The following is a 24,656-nucleotide window of genomic DNA, read 5'->3' on the forward strand; positions in this document are numbered from 1 at the left end:
ACAAGGCATAACATATTGTAGTAAGACTGAATACCTCCCCATATATTGAGGCTGGGCAAGGTGACCCAGTATGGGAAGAAGGCTCTAAGAAACAACATAAAATTTTGAAGACACCGTATGTTCCCACTGTTAGTAGTCCCACAAGACGAAGAAGCAACAAAGCTTTAACATACATGCACAGTGTTGTTACTTTCCTTAACATTACAAATTAGAAATTAGAAAGGGAACAAAAGGAGAAACAGGAGCTCGAAGCCTGTGGTGGACGGAGCACAAGCCATGGAGAACACAAGCCATAGAGAGAACATTAATCATAGTTTATTATAGCAGCGTGAGAGTAAGGGGGGAAGATAAGAAAATGGAGAGAAAGGAGAAGGTGGAGAGAGAAAAAGAGTGATATAAGAGAAAGCAAGTTAAGAGTGAAATAAGAGACCATAAGTGGGCAGGGATCTTTCTTTTAAAGGAGTCCTTTGCACCTGTGTGCAGACTAGTTCTCATGAAACTCTGGGCTGACCAGAATGTGCCAGGTAACAGGGCAGGCCAGCATATTGCCTGAACCTTTCAAACAGCACCTATTTTAATCCCATACAATCACCATGGATATTGATTCAGCTTCTGAAAGCTCCCATAAACCCAGGATAGTTGATTCTGTGAGCTTTCTTCTTGTGGGTGTCCTTTCTCTCCCTCTTCTGCAGAGCTATACTGTCTTGCCTAATATTTGTCTTTGGATCTCTGCATTTCCTTCCATCAGTTGCTGGATGAAGCAAGCCTCTTGGATGATGAAGGGGCCAGACTGTCACCCATCCTCCTGCTTTAGCAGCTATGACAGACTGCAAAAAAGACCTATCAAGATGTAGGCCCCTGGAGCCCGATGTCGGCGGTACACACCTTTAATCCCAGCTTTATGGGATTTTCTTCCCACTTTTGGTATATTAATAAAATTAAGAAACTACTTATGCCAGGCGTTCGTAATGCACACCTTTAATCCCAGCACTCAGGAGGCAGAGGCAGGTGTATCTCGGTGAGTTCGAGGCCAGCCTGGTCTACAGAGTGAGTTCTAGTGTAGCCTACAAAACAATACAGAGAAACCCTGTCTCAAAAAACCAAAATAAATAAATAAATAAATAAATAAATAAATAATGTAGATCCTTGACTCAGTAGGAGGTTCTGTGGCTCCTGACCTTGCCCAACTGTCCCCTAATTACTGGGAAGAAACTGAGATACCCTACATGTGTTAATGAACCAATCAGAGGTTAGCTGGCAGGCTTTGGATGTGCTTTCCTGATAATACTGGAATGCAGTTGATAGAAACAACCCTTGCATTGCCTCCACACATAAGAACATTTCTGCAGCTGCAGCTAACTAATCAACTCAGGACTGGTTCCCCCATCCTGGAGTTGTACCAACCTGATACTTTTACAATTCAAGCAGCAGACCCCCAGACACCCTCTTACTTAACTCCCAAAATATGACAGGCCCTACTGCTGCTTGGGGTCCCTCTTATTCTTCCAGATGTTTTGGACAGAAACAGGACCTGAGTTAGCTCATAATTAAAAAGACTCTTTGCTTTTGCATTCCATGTGGTCTCTTGGTGGTTTGGGGTTTCCAGACATCTGGCATGACAGCACAGCAATGACAATTGGGATAAGCACTAATATGGTAACATGAAATAAACAGTGCAGGCTATGTATTTGCTATTGTTAAAATTCCTACCTGTGGTCATCATTGTAGATGTCTGGAATAATCCCTTGTGTCAAGTTTTACCTGGTCCAAAATGACCTCCCCCCTTTTCTGGTACTCTCTTTCAATACTCTCCCCTCCATCTTCCTTCAACCTGATTGATAATGGTCCCATCCCTACCTCAGTACACTCATGAAATTACCCGTTCCCATTGAGATCCGGGCATCCTCCCATGAACCATCTTTGTTATTTAGTACTTTTGGTCTGTGTGTTGTAGAATGTTTATCCTTTCCAGTTAATATCCACTTATGAATGAGTACCTACCATGTTTGTCTTTTTAGTTCCATCCATTTGCCTTCAAATAATTACCCTGAGATTTCATTTCACACTATAAAGCCTGAAAACTTACAAACTTACCTTCATTAACATTACAATTAATACATTCTAAATGACTGTCCACTATCTATTAAAATAAAATAAATTGAAGCCATTGATGTTTCCTAAAAAAAACTTGTATTAATTTATTTATTCCAATGTTTCCTGATTCCTGCCACTTGATTCATTCTAAATAATTAATGATGGCATAGATTTGTTAAACGATTCTCGCTCGGAAGGCATGTTTTAGTAAGTGAAGAACATAGCCCCACTTTGAAACAACCAGGTTTTATTATACTTTGTATTTTGTTTACTTCTTAACTCTGAATTTTTTGGATAACATGCCAGAATCAGAATCACCCTTCATGCACAGTGTGTGCTTTCTATAATCATGTTCTTTTGTTATTCCAGAAGTAATTTCTCCAGAAATGTTAGTCAATATTCCTTGTTGTTTTATTGCAATTTTTTAGGAAAGTGTCCTTTCTACACTAGCTTATAAAACTGACATTCTGCTATTCATTGTTTGACAAAAGACACAGAAAATCTAAGCACCATCAATAGTGAACAGATATGCTGTACAAATATTAATTTCTTTGGTACTCCTCATTTTTGATTCTTGATGTTAGGACTGAATAAATCCTGAAGCAATATACATCAGTCATTAAGAACTCTTAATGAACAGATAAGTCTTGCTGTGTGGTACACTTAATATTTATATACATATATATAAGACTAAATCTGTAAAAGTTTCAGTAAGGAATAAACAATATCAGTGCATTGTATATGTTTGCAGAAACAACAAATCTTTCACTGCATCATATATGATTTCATTGTATTTTTTATATATGATACATACATGCACTCATATAACTAATTCGAATTTTGGTTGCTTGAACACAAAGAGGATAAGCTATAACCTGTTCACTAATCGAAAACATTCATGTCTTCCGTAGCTTTTCCTATTTCTTAACTTTTACATATGTGCCCATGATTTATAGCAACAAACTAAAGTCCTGGAAGTACACATGTAGAGTAACTGTCCTGATGCAGTGAGTTGCATTTGGAGAGGAAATGGTAAACATGGACATCAGGGATACAATAGAACCCTTAGCTCTATAGTGTATGAACTCTGATCAACAAAGAAGTTTCCTCTGAAAAGAGGACATGTCTTTAAATAAGTTAACCAAAAGGCAATGTGCTTGAATGATATTTGAAATTGAACATGGTGTGAGACGAAGTTAATTTTTTTTATTTCTTTCAAATAATGATATTGTATTTCGAGTCACATTCACAAGAAATTCTATATTTCCCATAATGAAGACACATTAGCCCAAAATCATTCTATAATGTATATATTAACTAATGCAAAGAGGTAACTAATTTCCATAATTAAAAATAATAAAACTGGATAGGACTAACAATATTAGTAGTAGGGATGATTGTATAACTTTAATAGTAAATATCAATCCTATAATAATAAGTAATCTATTGAAACTTTATTTTCTCCTTTGTCTCACTCCTCCCTCTCTTCACATTTTTAATGTAATTATATTTGGTGCTGTTAAGATACTTTTTCAGTTCAAAATGTATTTTTTTAATTCATATTAATCTATCGTGTGGAAGACTCACAGGAATAATTCTTCATATATATATATATATATATATATATATATATATATATATATATAAATCCTGGTAAAGGACATTTGTTTTATATTTTCTTCAAGAAAATTTCCACTGATTTAGAGTACATTGAAAATTCACTAGTTATCAGCTGACATTGTGCAATTGATTAGAAACTAAGTTTGTTGGGGACATATCTCGGTTTGCCTTCCTTTTCCTTTGTTTACTTTAAATGAATACAATTCATTTTTATTATTTTCAGCAAAATATTTGTTTGGAAACATTAAAATCTATCATTGTAATGCCTGAGGCAAAAATTATAAAAAAGGTAAAGAAAACAATTCATTTTCTTTGTCTGAATGAAACTTAAGAAGGCCTCAAAAGAAATACATACACAAATTACAAAAGAACCCAATTTTAAAAAAAGAATGTTTGATCACACTGTGAAGCTTCAAGACTGTCAATAAAATTAACTTGGATCAGGGGGTAGAGCCAGCCAGCAACAGAAATTAGTCATAGAAATGAAAGAGGAGCAAGGAATATGGATAGGGAGAAACAGAGGAAGGATAAGAAGGGACTTAGAGATCCCTGGTGTTTTTGGTTAGGGACTAGTGAAAAGATGCTTCTTTTGCTGGGTCTCTAGTCAACAAGGAACATCACATGTTCACTTCTCCACATCTCTGATCTAGCAGGTATGCTGACTGCCGGGTTGTGTTGCACAGGCAGTAGTTATAGATTAATAGTATTAATAGGTGCAGGTATGGCTGCTAAGCTGACAGAAAAACAACAGTTTTCAAACCTTTCCTGTCTTCTTGAACTCTTTCCTAAGACAATCACCAACAAACTGGCACATAGTCAATTCAATAATTAAAACTATGGTGTGATAGCTCTAATTATGCCTTAACTGATCAGTCCACAGAACCTTCCTTTGTTCTGCTAATTAAGCTCCTGATAGGAAACAGGCTTCATAAAATTGAGAGGTCATTTCATTTTTATTCACCTTTTATTAATTTACTTGTTCATTCTTTTAAACACGTGCATTTAAGTTTTGACAATTTGAAGCATGTGCAGTATGCTGTGGATATACTCATCCCACTATTCTCTCTTGTACACCCCTGCCTCCTGCTGAATACTTCTGAATGTGCCTTCCTTCTAAACTGCCATCTCATTTCTTTATTCAGTTTATGTGCAGCTGCAATGTGTTAATGATAATGTCAGCCTCATCAAATTCAGAAGGCAATAGTTTATACCATAGCACTGCTGGCGAGTCTACATCTCTTACAGCCTTTGGGATCCCTCATCTCTGATGACCCTTGGATCCTGCAGACGGTAATATGTGTGTGTGTGTGTGTGTGTGTGTGATTTAGGAATGAATACTAAAATACTGAACAGTCAATTATTCTTGGCAATTTGACCATTTAGAAGTTTCACCTATTTAAGAAAAAAAGGAAGCTGCTCTTGCCAAGACTGGAAGCAGTGCTATTCCAAGTACATGTACATAAGTATTTAGAACACAGTTGTAGAAATCACAAGGGAAAGTGTGGGTTACATGTCAATGAGTTTTTCAACAGCAAGTCCCCAGTAACTCCCAAAGTAAGGGTTTTGCCAATTTTCTCAGTCATGCAACAGACCTAGGCAGTCATACATTATAGTTGAAGACATCTGTACAAAAATAAGTCACCCTGGAATTGAACTGAAATCTCTCTTTTTGCTAGCATTCATAGTCTCGGGTGCTATGTCATATGAATGTGTTGGAAAGAGAGAGAAAAAAGCCATTAGTTGATTTTCCTGCTGTGGATACTGGATAAAAAATGAGAACTATTAACATGACTAAATTTTTGACCTAGAAATCATCATAAATTCACTGAATTTGCTTATGATGTTCTTGGGAAAATTATCAAGAAGATGACCCACTGAATAAGAGGAAAGAAGAAAATGAGAATGTGTTTTAGAGGAAAACACTTGTGCTTAAATGTGGAGGAATCATTTTATAATATAACTGATATTATTTTTCCTGCAGAGGAAAGCTCTAGAAACAATATTTGTTTTTATGCTTTCATGAGAAGGAAAAATGTACTCCATCCTTGGAAGTGACACAAAGTCTCTTATTATCAATGAAAGCTTTGTAAAAACCACTGAGCTTTGAATGTTTCTTTTGACTACAAGGATAACCAATCTGAAGTGCATATGTAGCAATTGTAAAAATCATTTTCCCTGTAATTATGACACATTTTCTCTATGAGTCTTTAATGCATGTTATACTCAGAGCATTATTTTTTAATTCATATTTTATCATTTCCCATATGCTTTTATTATACACCATTACACAGATTTTGAGTATTTGAACAAAATGTACCAAGTGTATCTTGCAATGATCTTTTCTTAACTGGTAATGAGGCACTGCATTTCAGGGGCTGTACAACAATGCATTCCTCTCTATTGGTGATTCTGGTTTGTAATTCACTGAAAGGGATGATACAATACCACCTCTTTTCAACCATATATTTAGAAATATAACACAGTGCTGAAAGAGGTTCCATTTCTTTCTCTTGTGCTTTTGTCCTACCAGCCTCCCTTGTATAAACACATACCCAGTTAAGATGAAGGTTCAACACTTTCTTTTATTGAAAACCCACATATATCTCAACATAGAATGGGATAAAGTAAGATGAGAGATAACATTTTCAAACTTGGTAGTTTATTTTTAGTAAAACGTGGTATAGATCTACCCCTTAAACATTAAGGCCACTTCACAACAGTAGTTCTTCCATTGAATTCCCAACACTTTCTTTTTCTCTCTATTTTCAGCAATAAAAAACATATTTATTGCGGCAACTACTATTAATCAATTGCAGTACATTATAACTACAATTCTAAATTATCCAAATATCATGACTTTAGTTATATCTAAGGTACATTTTTATTAAAATTATGGTATTTTAATCATATAAATGTACAGGTACATGTTTGTTTATCCAAAATGTAACTAGAAAAAGAATCAAGATTTCTTATCACTTGGGACAGATATTTAAAATGATTAAACAAGATGCACCCAAATTGGGACTGTCTTTTGAACATGCTCATGGAAATATCACTTCCTAATATTCCAAAAATTTTAAGGTTAGCATAATACCACTAAGATTAATATATTTCTGCTCTGACTATTATTTTGAGTTTAAAACTATATGTTATCAATAATAACTAGAACATTCTTATCCATCTTAAGGTGGCATACACATCCTGACTTAATCCTCTGCTAGATTTAGTACAGATGATGAGTTGCAATAATATTCAAATACCTTATTTCTTTCAAATGACTATATTCTGTCTAATATCTAAAATGGCCTGTTCTTGATGTATCAGCATTGTCAACTTTATGTATGAAGAATTAATTCTCCTGTCTCTTCCTTGCTGCTCACCAAACGTTTGTTCATGATTTCTCATGACTAACAAGCCCTGAAAATTAAAATTAAAAAAAACTATAAAAAGTAAATTACCTCAATAAATTCTTTGTGAACTGCATTTATTGCATAATATATTTATGAAAAATTGAGAAGTACAGAAAATGGTTCAGTTGCTGTCATGCTAACAAAAAAAAAGAAAAAGAAACAGAAGCATGTACTTGGAAAATTGACTTTTCTAACCAATAGCCCTTTCTCCCACAGACTGCAAATACTGTCATATTCTTTTGACACTGATTGAAATGTCGCCAAATGGCATGCAACTATACTCATAGATCTGTGCATTGCTCAGCCACCATTAGAGAAACTTCTTCCTGCAGCATATAGTAACAATAAAGAGACCCACAGCCAGACATTATGTACAGAGTCTAGATAACTAGAACATTCAGCCCTCAATTGTATGTCTGCATCAATTACCTCCCGTCAGGTCTCATGGTACCCTGTGGAAGATGAGGCAGAAGTGATGTAAGAGCCAGAGGGCACTCATAATCAACCAGATCAAGGCCCATATGAACTCACAGAGACTGAACCAGCATGTACATGGCTGCATGGCTCTGCATCTGATCCTCTGTGTGTGTGTTATGCCTTCCAGTTCAGTGTTCTTATAGTATTTCTGAATTTCGTGTTTTAGCATACTGTTTCAGTGGATTGTTTTGTAAACTAATCTACCTAATAGCATTTGTATAAACAAAAAACTTAATCTAACTATATCACAAAATACATATTTGTTAAAGTACAAAGAAATACATCCTTCTTCAATTCTGTAATTATACACTAACAAAGTGAGTCAATTTTCACCATTAGTTGTTCCACTAGTCTCAACATGATGATTAAAAGTGGATAGGCAAAAATGAGTAGTGAACACAGAACACTGAAGCCAGTAACTCATTTAATGAACTAAGAATATTTACAGGCCCCATACCCACCTTTTTAAAGGCCATGTAAACTAACCAAGCTTGAGGACCTTCTTTTCATATCATATAAAAACCATAAGAAAACCTTGGATTTACTAGGTTGAAAGCATCAGTATAGACAGTCTACTTCTGGAACCTAAATCACACAATTCTAAAAATATTGACTTGTCAACTGCACTCTTAAATACCAGTTAACTTGTAGTCATCATGTCCACTCACACAATGAGCTAATTAGCTGAAATATAAATTTATTTCTGTCAGAGGAAATGAAGAAGAGAAATGACCCCTTGCTTTCATAATGTTTTCCTCAAAACTATTCTTCTCCCACCAGATTTGTGAGCTATTCCTGGAATTTTGAAAAGAAAAAGTTCTATAATGAGTTAGACTTCTTGACCTTACATCAGGCAGCTTTATTTCAGATGAGAATTCTTAAAATATCAAAATTTCTCTGAACAAGTAATTTGATTGAATATTTTATAATATATTGTCAGTTTCTATGTTCAGATATGTTTCTAGTTCCTTCTTGAGATTGTTTAGTTTCCTCTATGTGGACAGAAGCTCTAATTATCAAATCAAAATCTTCTTGATGAATGGAACAATGGGCACATTTACTTCAGGGTAGCAGTAGGAAACTCAGGAACATTTCTCTGTGATAAAGATAAATAATCCATCAAATTTTACCTTTTCCATTTTCTCTGCCAGTTAGAAATTAATGAAGCAAACCATAATTTAATCATCTGGTTTTAGTCATTTACATGGCTCTCATGAGTTTGTAAGGAACTTGCTCTTTTCTTTAACCAATTGCCAAATCTGAGCTGTCATCTTACTAGAGATGCACATGAAAATTGAACAATTATCACATAACAAATACTATTGACAATTTCTTTTGAAAATATGGCATTAATTGAAAATTTAGCGTTTCTAACTATATTTTAAACTTTTATCCTCAATTGTTTACTCTGCATATTTTTGGCAACATTGCTTAATGAAAATGCTATCCACTAATTATGTGGAACATTTTGCCACTTTAATTTTCCTTTCTCTATGTTGTCCTTTATAATATATTCTCTATAACACCCATTAAAATATGTTGTTTTCTCTTCAATATTTGATTGCAATAATATTAGAAACATGCAAATTTCCTATAACTGTCATCTAAATTTTTATAAGACTTTAGAGAGTTTTTCTACTCTTTCACTGTCAACTTTCTATATGGCTTAATCCTTTATTTAAATCAGTACTTATCTGGTTTTCTCAGATAAGATCATATGTTACAGTAATTTTATTGAGCATTTCACCTAGATACCTCATATCTAATATGCAGGAGAATGTATAGGATTTCACACATGACAACACACACACACACACACACACACACACCAACACATGTGCACATACTTTGATAATTTTTATTGGAAAGAACAATTTTCTGGGTTCTTGTCAAAACAGAAGTCTCTAAATTTTATATTTATTATCAAAACGGAAATTTGATATTTTGCCTAAAAGTATAGTTATAGTCTGAGATCTAATTGTGTTTTTTATCCCTATTCCTGATACATACACTAATTTTACTCAATGAGCAATGTTTCCTAGCATGCCTGTTAACGATAGATTGAATTGAACGACTTTCATGGGTGATTAGATAGGAGGATACAGTGAGGCATGAATTGAGGGCATACCAGTGACAGAGATGGAGGAGTGATGAGCTGAGCAAAGGGGGCAAGACTGTGCTGGTGAAACCCACAAAGACAGCTGATGGGACAAGGGAGCTCTTGAACCCCAGCTGATGGCTGAGAGGCCATCAGGGGAGTGATCCAGACTCCATGAATGTAGTGTCAGTGAGCAGGCCTCAGCAATCCCTGGGGCCTTAGGTAGTAGATCCGTGTTTACCATGGCATACAAATGAACTTTGGGAGCCCATTCCACTTGGAGGGATGCTCTCTCAGCCTGGACACATGGGGAAGGGCCTAGGTCCTGCCCTGGATGAAATGATGAACTCTGAAGATCTACCCATGGAGGGCCTCACCCTCCCTGGGGAATGGTGTGGGGATTGCGTGGGAGATTGAAGGGGTGGCAGAGCAACAAGAGAGGAGGGGTGAGAGAGGGAGCTGGGATTGACATGTGAAGCAAGTATGTTTCTAATTTAAATAAAAACATATATAAAAAATCAAAATTCTTATTTTAGTTTGGTTTTGATAGGTACCCTAGGATGCTACCAATTCAGGTGTACTGAAAGATAAATTTTATTTACTTGAATTCTTTTTAAATATAAAAATACACTGTGAAATTTATTTCTTAGGGCAACCCCAGAAAAATAGATTTTTCACTGGTGTTTCATTTAAAATATATATGTATTTATATATATGAATATTTGTTTTCCTTTTTCTCACTTACAGAATATCACAGAAACTTGTGTTATAGAATCATTCAAAATATATGAAAGTATTACGTTTGCTAATCTTTACTTTTTATTCTTTCACAATTATAAGCAATGTATAGTTATATTTTGAACTACTCCAAATCTCTAATGACAATTAGCATAGTTGAATTGAGACTACAAGAAAGAAAAATACAAGAACCTTGAGTGTCCAATAAATAGTTGCTACTATCATGCTTTATCCTCATATTGCAATCTTTTAAAAAGAAATAAAACTAAAATTTAGTTATATTGAAAGATTTGTAGTTTGAAATATTTATCTAAGACTAAAATCTAAATTATGTCCTTAATTAAGATTGCATTTTTCTTTTTGCAGTGTTTAACCTGATATTTCCTATAAACCTAATCCTATAGCATCTTGGCACTTATTACTCTCATAATAATATCTTAACCTTTTTCTGACATTTGAATGCTTATTGTAGTCTAATGAATTTATGCCTCTCCTTTAAATTAAGACTTATTCTATCAAACATTGCCCATTGACATGTCTAAATGCATGCCTCTTACAACATGTATTTTAATACATCTAAAACTGTTTTAACAATCTCACTGTAATATTCAAAACTTCTAAATATTATGCTTCCCTTCTTGCCATCTGCTGTACCATACAGACACCTTCTGTTTTTAGAAATATATATTCTCTTTGAGGCCTTCCTCTTTCTCAACTTCCATAAAAGGTTCTCATTAAGTTATATATATCTTACCTGCAAAATATATCACAGATATATCTATTATCTCCATCCTCATTTCTATAAATCTCTTACATATTGCTATCCTTTTCCTAAATACAGAACAATGTCTATACCAAAACACTCTATAATCCATTAATATACATTCGATTCAATATTACAAACAAAAGGCAAAGTCTTTTTAATAGCATTTTTCAGTTGATGATTCCATCTGATCTAATTAAACACCATCAGAGAATGACTATTTGTAATATACATGCAAAGGAACAAAGCTGGGCCTTTATGTCATATCACATAATTTTTAAAAATGGTTTTCATTTAAAACTGCCAATAAATTAAGTAATTACACAACTCAATTAAAATATGTAGATGTATTCATACTATTGTATTTGAAAATAAATTCAAAGACATGGGATGAAGATACAACTTATCATGAGAAAAATTAGTTATTTTGAACTTTTTCAATTTAAAATGTTTTCATATCTAAAGTCAGCCTATACAAATTGAAATGATTATTTAAAATTATTTACAAGTATTATGTGTAGCTACTAAATAAGATCTAAAATATTTAAAGAAGTTATTGAACTGAATAAAGCCCCAAAGCAAACCAGAATATTGAATCAAAGTATATACAGACAAGAAAGTATGCTCATCACAAATCCCTAGCAGAACTGGAAATGCAAACCCCAGTAATATACCACAATACTCCACATTCAACAGTATAACTATAACTTAAAACAAAAAGAAAGTCTTAAGTGGTTTAAGAATGTGGAGATATATTGAGGTGATCCATTTGGACTTAAGTTTTGTACATGGTGATGCATATGAATCTATCTGTATTGTTCTACCCACCAGCACTCAGTTATATCAGCACCATTTGTTAAAGATGCCTTCTTTTTCCATTGTATAATTTTGGCTTCTTTGTCAAATCCAGGTGTTTGTATGAATGTGGGTTAATATCAGCACTTTCAATTTGATTCCATTTGTCTACCTGTCTGTTTTTGTGCCAATACCAAGCTGTTTTCAGGATTATAACTCTATAACAAAGCATGAAGTCAGGGATGGTGATGCCTCCAAATGTTCCTTTATTGTACAGGGTTGTATTGACTATCCTGGATCTTTTGTTTTTTCCATATAAAGTTGATTATTATTCATTCAAGGTTTGTGAAGAATTGTGCTGGGATTTTAATGCATATTGCGTTGAATCTGTAGATTGCTTTTGGCAAGATTGCCATTTTAACTATGGGAGATCTTTTCATTTTCTGGTATATTCTTCAATTTCTTTCTTTAAAATCTCAAAGTTCTTGCTATACCAAATAATCCAATTAAAAAGTGGGGTACAGAACTAAATATAGAATTCTCAGTAGAGGATTCTAAAAAGGCTGAAAGACAGTTAAGAAAGTGCTCATCATCCTTAGCCATCAGGATATTGCCAATCAAACAACTCTGAGATATCATCTTACTCCTGTCAGAATGGCTAAAATAAAAAACAATGACAGTTTGTGCTGGAGAGGATGTAGAGAAAGGGGAATGCTTTTCCATTGCTGTTGGAAGGTCCAACTTGTACAGTCACTTTGGTAATTAGTATTGATATTCCTCAGGAAAATGAGAATCAATTGATTACAAGATCCATCAATTCCACTCTTAGGCATATACCCAAAAGATGCACATTCATACAATAAGGACATCTGTTTAACTATTTTCATAGCATCATTATTTGTAATAGCCAGAACCTGGAAGCAACCTCAATGCTCCACAACTAAAAAATGGAAGAAGAAAATGCGGTATATTTACACAATGGATTATTACTCAGTGAAAAAAAACAATAGAATGTTGAAATTTGCAGGTAAATGGATGGCACTAGAAGAAACCATCATGAGTGAGGTAACCCTGTCATAAAAATGCAAAAATGTTATGTACTCACTAATACATGGATTTTAAAGGAGTAGCACCCTACAATCCACACAAACCAGAGAAGCTAGGGACAAGGAGGATCCTAAGAGAGACATGCACAGTATGCCAGAGAAGGGGAAAGGACAATATCTCCTGTGCTAATTGGGAGCATGGGGATAGGGGGGAGTGAGTTAGAAGAAAGAGAAAGGGAGAAGAGAAGGGGAGAGGAGGACTTGAGAGAACAGGAAGACTGAGTCACAGAAATAATAGAGGAGAGCAAGAAAAGAGATACAACAATAGAGGGAGCCAATATAGGTTTAAAGAAAAATCTGGAACTAGGGAAGTGTCCAGAGATCTACAAGGTTGACCCCAACTAACAACCTAAGCAGTAGTGGAGAGGCTACCTTAAATACCCTTCCCTGATAATGAGATTGATGACTACCTTATCTGCCATCCTAGATCCTTCATCTAATAACTGATGGAAGGAGGAGTAGACATCCATAGCTGAACGGTGAGCTGAGAGGGAAGAGTGATGAGCAAAGGGGTCAAGATCAGGTTGGAGAAACCCACAGAAACACCTGACCTGAAAAAGGAGGAGTTCATGAACTCCAGACTGATAGCTGGGAAACCACAACCCCTGAATGATGATGCCACTGTGGAGGTCTGGTTAATTTATGGGCCCTCTGGTAGTGAATCAGTATTTATCCCTCATACAGGAATGGACTTTGGGAGCCTACTCCACGTAGAGGGATACTCTTTCAGCCTAGACATCTGGGGGAGGGTTAAGGATCTGCTCCAAATGATACCACAGACTTTGAAGATCCCCCATGGAAGGTCTCACCTTCCCTGGGGAGTAGAAAAGGAATGGGGTAGAGGGTCAGTGGGAGGCAGAGAAGGAGGAGAGGGAGAGGGAACTGGGATTGACATGTAAAAGAAGTTTGATTCTAATTTAAATTTTTAAAAAGGATAAAAGACTGTGGTAATTTTAGAAGGCAAACACATTCATGATGAAAATGGAAAATGATACAGTTGCTAATAGAAAACAACATAGACATTACTCCCAGTCAAAAAAAATCACACATGTCAGGGTTATGTTCCTGTTTACTGATTATGAACCATTCTATCCTACATTCAATTTCCTTAAATTAGAAAGTAAATAAAATAATTAGATAAATAAAATTATCTCAAAACTGTTGAATGGTGTCCCTGAAACTGACCCAACCCACTAGTCTTTTTCTCTGGAACAGGAAACAGTAAATACTGCTGAGAGACTCTTAGTAAGACAAAATACAAAGGAGACTCTCAGAAAACCCAAGCTAAAGAAAATTCTGAGTCCATATCAGCTAACAGGAAGTAGCATAGAGTTGTTGCACTGCAGCCGGGCATTGGTGGTGCATGCCTTTAATCCCAGCACTCGGGAGGCAGAGGCAGGTGGATCTCTGTGAGTTCAAGGCCAGCATGGTCTACAGAGCGAATCCCAGGACAGACTCCAAAACAATACAGAGAAACCCTGTTTCGGAAAAAAAAAGTTGTTGCACTGCATGGAAGAAGTTTAGACCAAATCGGGTACCTAGAAAGGACATTCTCCAATCTGTTGAGCTTCTCTAAGCAGTGCAGTGTGCTCTGCATTCCCAGCTTGGTGATCTGTCACCCATACTTTGTAGGCTCTTGTGATGCAGCTGTGTGTCACTTGTTCTCTTTTAAGCAACTCTTTACCAGTATTCCTGCAAACAATTTCAACAAAACTCATTGGTTCACAAAATTGGACTTTATCAGTATGTATATTTTGTCTTTCCCCTGTCATGGATGAATACACTGTGTTGCATCTCATCAAGAAATGTCTTTTTACACAAGTCATAATTATACTTGTGATTATACAATCAAATTAGTTGAGAATTCATACAATAATACCACTTGTATTGACAGACCCCCCAGAGTGGGGAGACCCTCACTCAAGTCTCGGGATAAGCTGGTGCCCCAATAATTCAAGAGAATATGGTTTCTGGCCAGTGGCATAGAAGACAGAGTCACCACAAGTTGCAACTTGAGCTACAGGTAGTTGTAATTTGCTTGACCTGGTGACGATAATTGAACTACATACCTCAGAAAGTGCATTATATGTTTTTTCCACTATTAGATGTGATCTCCTTAGGCCAAAAGAAATGAATCAAAGCTATATTATACTTTTGACAAATACAATTGCCTTTACAACATGAATAAGCAGTTCCTGTATATGTTAGACCATGGAAAATACCCTAGATGAAAAGATATGCACATCAGAGCAACGATGAGCCTAAGGGAGCTAAGTAAAAAAAGAACAGTTGAAGGAAACTGACATGTAGCAAGAGCAAATGCAATTTGGTGAATATGCTGTTGGTTATGACACTCTTGGAAAGTCACTTCCTGTGAAATGAAACATCCTTATCTAAAAAGGAGTAGCCAGGCTAAATAAGTAGATGCAGTAAGTAGTGAAAATTAAACATGAGACAAATGTATAATATACTGCTTATAAGACCCAAGAGAAAGTTATGATCCACCAGCTTCCTAAACAAGATTGTGCAAGAAATATACAATCACTTTCTAGCAGGAAACTCCTCACTTGTGCTTCCTTTGGCCAAGCCATTACAGGGACCATCTTGTATTTGTAGTCATCCATGCTGACAATCACATTAGATTTTCCAATCATTCTACAAATAACCCCAATAAACTTATTTGAATATGGAGCTTTTGTTTGTTGTTGATGTCTTCTCTCCATGACAAGATATGTGATTGTACCTGCTCAGAAATGTTACACAGAAAAGAACAAAGCAGAATGGTACACATACCTGTGAAAATTTTAAAGTATAACATTACCAAAATATCCTTACCTAGAAATGTTCTACATTTTGTATTTTGAATTTGTTTTGAATTTTGCTTACAACTAGTTAGTACTGATTTCACATTTGTGAAATCTGAAAGATGACAAGAGAAAGTAATGAGTTTTCTGATTATGACGATGATGATGATGATGAGATTAAGAGTATTCCAAGGATTCTAGGTTTTTTCTTCTTTTTTTGGTTTTTCAAGACAGGGTTTATATATATATATATATATATATATATATATGTGTGTGTGTGTGTGTGTGTGTGTGTGTGTATATATGTAACTAAGTTGAGACAAAACTTTACATAAAAATTATTTTCAAGCCTGTTTTGTTCCAATAATATATAAAAACAATATTTTGCATTTTTGTATTTTCAAAACAATTTTATTCTTTGAAAAGGTTTAATCTTTTAATGTGATAGAAAATTAATTTGATTTGAAAGGATGCCAGTGATTAACATCTGGACCAATTTTGGGATCTTAGAAAAATACATTTTTCTTAATGAGAATAAGGAATGAAAATTATTTTTGGAGGAAGTTGTGTGTTATTGTTGGGTGTATTTATATCATTTAAGTCATTCTTCAAAAAACAGTGATAATTATGCAATTAATTGTTATTAATTCTGACACTTTTTGATTTTGAATGTGCTCACTTTATTATGATTCTATATTTAAAAGCATGTAGAATCATATATTTCTATAGAAAATACTAAGGTTATTATTCAAGCAAGCCTGAAGAACTATCTTCAATTTCTTTACATAAGAAATCAAACACTTCTATTTCAAATAGCTTGAATTTCTTGAACTTAGCTTTATAATTTATAGATGAAAGAGAATTCTTTGCCTATTCCTCTATTTGACTTCTTGAGTAAAAATGTGTTTGCGTAATGACTCTGGGCAATACTGCATCCTTAATGAAATCAATAGTCTAGTACAGAGATCAAGGGTGACTGAGAGTCCTACCTACATATTTAAGTTGTGAACATTTCTTTTGCTACATTGACTTGTGATCACTATACTACCTTGTATGTAAAAGATATCCATGGATGTTCTCAGACATAAACCTTTCTCATCATGCTGAGATGTTTTCCTGAATGCTAGCTGAAATAAATCACTTAAAATATAAATGTCAAGTATCTTGTAGAAAAAAAATGCTGTTAGGGCTAATGTGCTCCCAACTGCTCTGAAATTGCCCTTTCAAACTATGTGTATATTAGAAAAAAAAGTAATATCTTCAGAACCTTAACCAGACGTGGAATTAATCCACTCATGCATCACTGAGACCTGAATCAATTAGAACACCTGGTCATTATTTTTGCTAATGTTTATTTACCTAATCATACTATTGCAATTCACTAAAAATATTTTGTAGTTTACAATGAGATAGTGTTTTATGCACCCAGACCTGCTTGTCAAAGAGAAAGGGCATTTGACATTTATAGACAGTAATGTTACAAAGTTCAATTCAGAACTTATTACTGTCCTAGATAGTTATGTGTGAAATGATCTTGTGTATGAAAAAGAGACACGCAAAAAGAGGAAGAGTGGAGAGCAACCACAAGATATTTTACAACTACAAATATGAAGATTATTTTTACCCACTGATGACTCATTCATTGTATCTTAAATAAACTAAAAAATTTTAAGGACAAAAGACATCTGTTGGGTAACTCGTAATAAATATTCTACAAATAAAAACAAGTGTTTTATGTTATTAATTGTTTGGGTGTTTGGTTGGATTTTTTGTTTGTTTGTTTTGTATCAAAGACTAAGAATCCTGAAGACTTTGTTAAAAAGAAAAACAACAGTTAATGATTGTTCATTAGATATCTTCAAAATCATTAACATTCAAGTCAATTTAGATTGTAATCCAAAAGGTAACACTTTTTTTCTTCAGTAATTGAAACACAGAAATTTGCTTCTGCTTCCAATGTTGTCTTATTATTGTTTATAACAATATTTGCAATACTCTTCAAGTTTCATATTTAAGTACATTTCATTTGACCTCACACAGTGTATATTAAATCAATCCTGTTGCATTAATTAGTTATTATAATGAAATACAACCTTGGATAATTTGTTTTAATATTTCAAATATAAACAACTTATGCATACAATAAATTGAATTCACTCCTATTTACAAATTCAATAGCTAGATATAAATTTGTTCACGTTCACCTGCTAGGTAATTAGGAATGTATACTTGTAACTAAAGAAAAATTTAAAAAACAAATATAAAAAATAGGTAAAAACAGGGTATGTCAAACAGGATTCTTAATGGCAGAAATGCAAATGACTGAAATATTTTAAGAAGTATTTAACATCAATAGCCATCTGGAGCATGAAATTTTGCATACGTTGAGATTTCACCTTATCCCATCAGACGGGCTAAATCAAGAAATAGCATAGTTACAAATTTTGGGGAGGATGTGGGGAAAGGAGAACACATGTTCTCTGTCAGGAGGAGGGTAAACTGGCTCATCTACAGTTTACCCTCCTAGCAAACTACACAACTAATGTGTAGTTTGCTAGGAAAAACTGGAAATAGATCTACCATATGAGTTATATCATTCCTGGGCATACACACATGTTCTCTTACATGATACTTGATCATCCATATTCATTGTGACTGCTGTCACAATAGATAATACATAGAATTATCCTAAAAAGCCATCCTTTGAAGACTGAAAATAATAAAAAATGTGGTGTATTAATGTCATGAAATTCCATGTAGCTACAAAGAGAAATGTAATCATGAATTGGGTCAGTAATAGATGGAACACTAAAAATTATACTGATTGTGGTAACACAGGCACATGAAGACAAATACTATATCAGACACATCCTGTACAGATAAAGAGCTGTTAAAAGGTAAGGTGAACTTTAAAGGAAGTTATCAAATAGGAGCAATATCCAGCAACTTTCTCATGAAGGAGACTTCAGAGTCAAACCTATCATTTCCCTAGCTCTAGCTAACTCATCCTAAAAAGACAGTGAAAGAAAGTAGTTTTTTATAAGTGCATAGGTACCCTATTCTCTCTCTGATGTGTTCAGAACTAGAACTATCTACTAATGACTCAGTATCAAAGCATAAAGCTGTTTATTTCCAACCTGGGAACATCTTATGGTACATGGGTCTGAGGATCCTCAGCACAGCACTGGAAATAGATGAGCAAAGAGTCAACCATATTTTAAGTCTTTAGCAAAAGAAGTACAGAAAGAATTCTTTTTAATTCATGGGAATAGAATTGGACAAGGAGGAATGTTTTCAAAGTGAAATCATAATAAAAAGAGTCTGCCTAAATCATCATGTAGGGAGTGTGGGCCTTGATATAGCAAAGAAGCTGTGTTTGTGGTTCTAGTGGTAGGAGATGAAAAGAGAGGTTCAAGTAGTCATTGTGAATCTCTTACCTGTTATCACCTAAGCAAAATTAAATATTAATTTTAGATATCCTCATTCATTCTTCATATTGGAGAATACACACATGTTCACTCTGGGGCAGAGGTGATAGAAAGATTTCAGTGAACAGACTGCAGGTGTCCAGATCACTGATAACTCATCTCTAAGATAATGGGAGAAAATGAGTAGAGAAACTAGTTTAAACTTTGATTTAATCTTTGCTTGGAAAATACTATTTTAGAGGAATCAGTTACTAAAAACAGATTTATGATCTGTGATATCATTGATAGTCATAGGCTCTCAACACATTATCGAGTATGAAGAAATATTGGGAAAGGAATATTGGTTCTGTATTATAATTGATTGTACCAAATTGAATATTGTGTGTGTTTGCGTCTGTGTGTGTGTGTGTATGTGTATGTAGTTCTATTATTTGTTTACTACACATTGCCAATAAAGTATACAATTTTAGAGGCCTCATTATCTTACTTTTACATTAATGAACATGTAACTGCAAACAAGTAGAACTTTACTAAGTTTTCCCATATATATGTAGAACAATGATTGAGCTCTAAAATTTATAAACGTGCATTTATATGATGCAACTATGTACGAGTATGAACAGAGTTTCTTTCACTCCTGATCCCACAGCCATTTAGCCCCAAATAAGCACACAGAGACTTATAATAATTATAAACTGTTTGGCCAATGACTCAGACTTCCTATTGGCTAGCTCTCTCTTAATTATTAACCCATTTCTATTCAACTAAGTATTTCCAGGTGGTCTTTTCTTACTGGAGAAATCTCCAGCATCATACTCTTCAGCAGCTTTTTGGTATCTCCTTTCAGTGTCTCTCTGCGTTCTATCTCTAGAATTCTCCTGGTCCCACCTATACTTCATGTATACGTATATTCATATATACAGAAGGGCATCCCCAATCATCTCCTCTTCTATGTTTAAATAAAAAGAAAGTTTTTAAATTTAAAATAGTAAAATTATATATAACAAAACAGTCATCAAGTAAGAACTATAGCTAACAATATTTAGTCCATAAGCATTTGGCAAAATTTAAAGAAAATATTCTGTTATCTATCCTTTCTTTATGAGTCTAAAGTTTTATATCTAACTTATCTTTTATCATTACTAAGGAAAACAATAACCATAACTATCTGTGTTCAACTTCTTCAAAGACCTCAGAAGGATAATATATAAACTGTAGAACTGGTAGAGATGTCTCATTGCCTGGACAGTCACCCAAAGTTCTTGTGTAACATTGGAGAATCATCTTTAGCCCATAGGCCTAGAGTGTCTGAAACACTTCTCAGATAACCAAAAATCTGAAACTGTCCCACCTGTATTGGCAGTTTCTCAGTAATTTTTCTCTGTGTCCTACAGAATGTCTGGTAGACTCTTCATGAAGCAAGAACCCTGCAAGACTGTCCAATATTGTTTTGGCAAGTTCAGCAGTCACTTTCCTGTGGGGCCTTCATGTCCAGTTCACATAGCATACAGTCAAACAGTCCAGGCAAAAGCAGTTTCTTGCCCAAATGGCTGTTTCTGTCATGCTGAAGGCAAAGCCTGTAACGAGTTTCTTTGGTGCCCATCTTACTCTTTGAAGCAATTAGTCTTGCCAGGAGCAGACGTGTCTTACTGTCTTGAAAAGCCCAAATAAACCTTTTTAAATGCCATATTATGAAGGGCTTTGAAAAGCTTTGAAAATATCTATTCATTAGAAGTATATCTCTGTATATCTGGAAAACCTAACATATATTTAGGTTTTTGACTATCAAAGTTGACTATCTATATATAATTATACTTAACATTTTCAAATGAGCTATATAAACACAATATCTAAACAAGTATAAATATATATACATATATATATGTTTATATATATAAGAAAATTGATCTTAGATTTGTATCAATAAGCCAAAATCCATACCAGTGCATAGTATACATTTCTATATCATATTCCACTTTTTTTAGAAAGAGATTTACTGTGATCATTAACTATTTATTTATTTTGCTTCAGCTGCTGTTTATCGACATTCAGGTGGGCACTATAGCATCAGGCCTGGAGATGCTTCAGCAGAACAGAAGAGGAGTGAGTGTGCCTGCAGTCACAGTTGAGTGGAGTGCAGAAGGAGGAGTGGGGGAGGCCAAAGCTGTTGGAGAAGAAAATTAGGCCCAGGTTCAAGGGTTATCTACACAGGTACCTGGATCCCATGACCTGTCTTCTGACTCCAGGCTAGGGCTGGAAGTTCTCTGGGCAAAACACAAAGAGGTGTTGCTGCCATTTTTCGATAAAGGCAGAGGGTTTCCAGTTCTGCATCCCTCCTTCATCTCTAGCTTGGGTAGGCCATAAGATGAACAGCTGGGCTCTAGTCCACGTTTCAAAGGCATTAATTTTCCCTGGTGTCCCAACCCATCAGCGCCACAGTATGGCCCCGATTGAGCACTACAAGCGTTGCTGGCCTAATGTATGGTGTGGGGGAAGAGGTGGGATAGGGGCTAGATGGGCTCCAGAGCACCATCAAGGCACAGGCACGGCATGCATGGTGTTGATGAAGCCAGAGCCAGGGTGCCACCCAGTCAGCACAATGACCACATCTCCTTTCTTGAAGAAGCTTCGGGCCTTGCCAACATTCATGGGCAAAGTCATATGGAGGTCTACATTCTCAGGCCAGGTGTCCGGCACAGCATCCTTTTACAGCACAGGGAAGGTGCCATGGTACTGATGGGCCTAACTGAGCTTTCTGGGGATTGTGAGTCACAGCAATGATGGGAGCACGTGGACGGTACCTGACCACCTGATGAGCACTCCTGCCAGATATGGTGAGCAGGATAATGGTCCTCTGCAACACTTTAAAGAGGCCTCCAGGGCACCTACAGCAGCAGCTTCTATGAGGATGTTGGTAATAGGCGCCAGATTATGGAGTTTCTAGATGGCAGCCTCTGCCTCATAGCCAATCAGGTGCTCCATGCGGACAGCTTCCAGAGGGCAATCCCCTTTGGCTGTTTCTCCCGACAGCATGATGCAGTCACCTCCATATAAGACTGCATTGGCCACATCACTAACCTCAGCACAGGTTGAGCGAGGTTTCTTGATCATGCTCTCCAGCACCATGAGCCACCATGATCCAATCTATGACCTCCAAAATCTCATCAAACCTGTGGAAACCATCACGGTTCTCGATTTTGCTGATGATCGTGATGTTCTTACCCTTCTCTCCCGGGACCTTTCTAACCTCATGCACATCGGCTGCCTTGCAGATGAAAGATGCAAACACCATGACTACATCCTGCTCCACTCCAAACTTCAGGTCCTAGATGTCCTTTTCTGACACAGCAGGGAGATCCACAGCCACCTCCACCACCTTACAGATGTTCGTATAGTCCAGCCACAGGATATTCTCATCACAGTTCCCCATGTAGGCGTTGTCCAGGGTGATCTTCAGGGTGGTTCCCTTCTCCAGCTCCACTCCTGTCGTGATGCTGCCTTTGATGAGTCCAGTCCTAAATCTCAGGTCCCCTTGTGTCCAGAGCCACAGGCTGGTAGAGGATGGGGTCAGATGTGAAACTTTCTGTGACTTGTACGCACATTCTTGATAGTTTCTGCGTGATACTTATGAGTTCCATGAGAGAAATTCAGATGAGCCTCATTCATTCCAGACTTGATCATGACCTTCAGCATCTCCACACACCAGAAAGCAGGACCTATGGTACAAATGATGCCAGTGTTGGGGGCCGGGATGGGTGCGAAGTCAATGTCCAGATGGCACATATGTTCCAGGAAGGTATCAGTCATGCTGGGTCTGAATGAAGGCAGTTCTGGCTTCCCTGTGTGATTTCAGTATGTTTCCTGAGGTTCTCAGGCATACCCTGGAGCTTGCAGCAATGCATAAGTCTGGACGAGTCACGGGTTTGCCTCATTAACTATTTATAACCAACCAATTTAAATGAAAACCAACATGTGTAAACAATATTTGGGAATGTGGGCTTAGTTATATCCAAACTACTTCCTTCTGATTGGAAGTGCTGTCCATCCCAAGGGGATCCTGAGAAAACCCAGAAACCTGGCCAAATCATGGCCCTAGTAGTCGGAAGCTGTTTTGGATGTTTGATCACCTGGGCCAATGATTCTGGGAGTCTTGCTTCATCACACCATATTAGTCTGGAAGGAATTCACAGCGTTTCTTCTTCTGTGGAAATAAAAACAAAATCTCTTTTCCAAAGTAACATGTCCTTAGACTTGAATTTTAAAGTCAAAGCATTTTCAAAATATATAGGTCAGAATAGTCCAGCAACATTAATAATCAAATGTCTTTTAGCAGTTGTTGCCCTTTTTCAGCAATCCAACATTTAAAAGAAAATTCAATAACATATAGTGTCCAGACTCTTTGGGTAATTTTCAGCTTTTCATGGATTTTATATATTACTCTATTTCTTCTACTTTTATTTATTTATTTTGTTATTTTGAGACAGGGTTTTTCTGTATAAAACTGGCTGCCCTGGAATTCACTCTGTAAACCAGAATGGCCTTGAAATCACAGAAATCTGCTTGCCTCTCTCTCCCAAGTACTGGGATTAAAAGCATGTGTCACCACACCCAGCAATTCTATTTCTTTTTTAAAGACTTTAGGCTTTTTCCTTTCTCTTCCAAGACTACATATATTTTTAAACACACTGTACACTGCTTAGAGGATTTTCTTCATCTGAATCAGCTTTTACCGTAAATGTCTATTTTTTCTAACTGTATAAGTTTTATCTGTTAAAGAACATGTTTAAAAATAAAGCAGCAGCTGTCCCTACCCTACTCCTTCGCTTTCTGAGAGTAGCTTCATTGTGTAGTACTGGTCAGAGCCATGCTTATTGCTGTAACTCTGCAGAGCCATCACCAGGAAGCAAGCTCTTGGCTGCTCATAAATACGATTTAATTGTTTGCTGGCAGGGTCTCTTAAAATAGCAGTGTGGTTTTTGCCACTAATGCTTAGTCAGGAAACCTCTTTTAAAGAAACCTTGATCCTTTGCCCGACTTTAACAAAAAAAGCCCATCCACAAAACATATATAAAGAAGGATAGTACCCATCATATGGGTTTGTACATATCATAGGTTAGAAGACAGATCAGGCAACAGAGTGACCTCGAGTGATCTAAAGGGATAACACCAATTGGCAAGCTAAGCAATAGTGGAGAGACCACCTCGAATGCCCATTCCTGATAATGAACTTGATGTCTATAACCATCTGGGAGCCTTCATCCAGTCATTAATAGAAGCAGAGGCAAACACACAATTAAGCACTGAACTGAACCCAAGGAACCCA

At 35.9% G+C, this 24,656-nt stretch overlaps 1 pseudogene; it reads right to left on the minus strand.

Moving 5' to 3' along the window:
* Positions 1–21,865: 21,865 nt before the first annotated feature.
* Positions 21,866–24,227, minus strand: LOC101824951 (annotated as a pseudogene).
* Between the last annotated feature and the right edge of the window lie 429 nt (positions 24,228–24,656).

Source organism: Mesocricetus auratus, unplaced genomic scaffold (assembly GCF_017639785.1).
Source record: "Mesocricetus auratus isolate SY011 unplaced genomic scaffold, BCM_Maur_2.0 Super-Scaffold_2245, whole genome shotgun sequence".
NCBI lineage: Eukaryota > Metazoa > Chordata > Mammalia > Rodentia > Cricetidae > Mesocricetus > Mesocricetus auratus.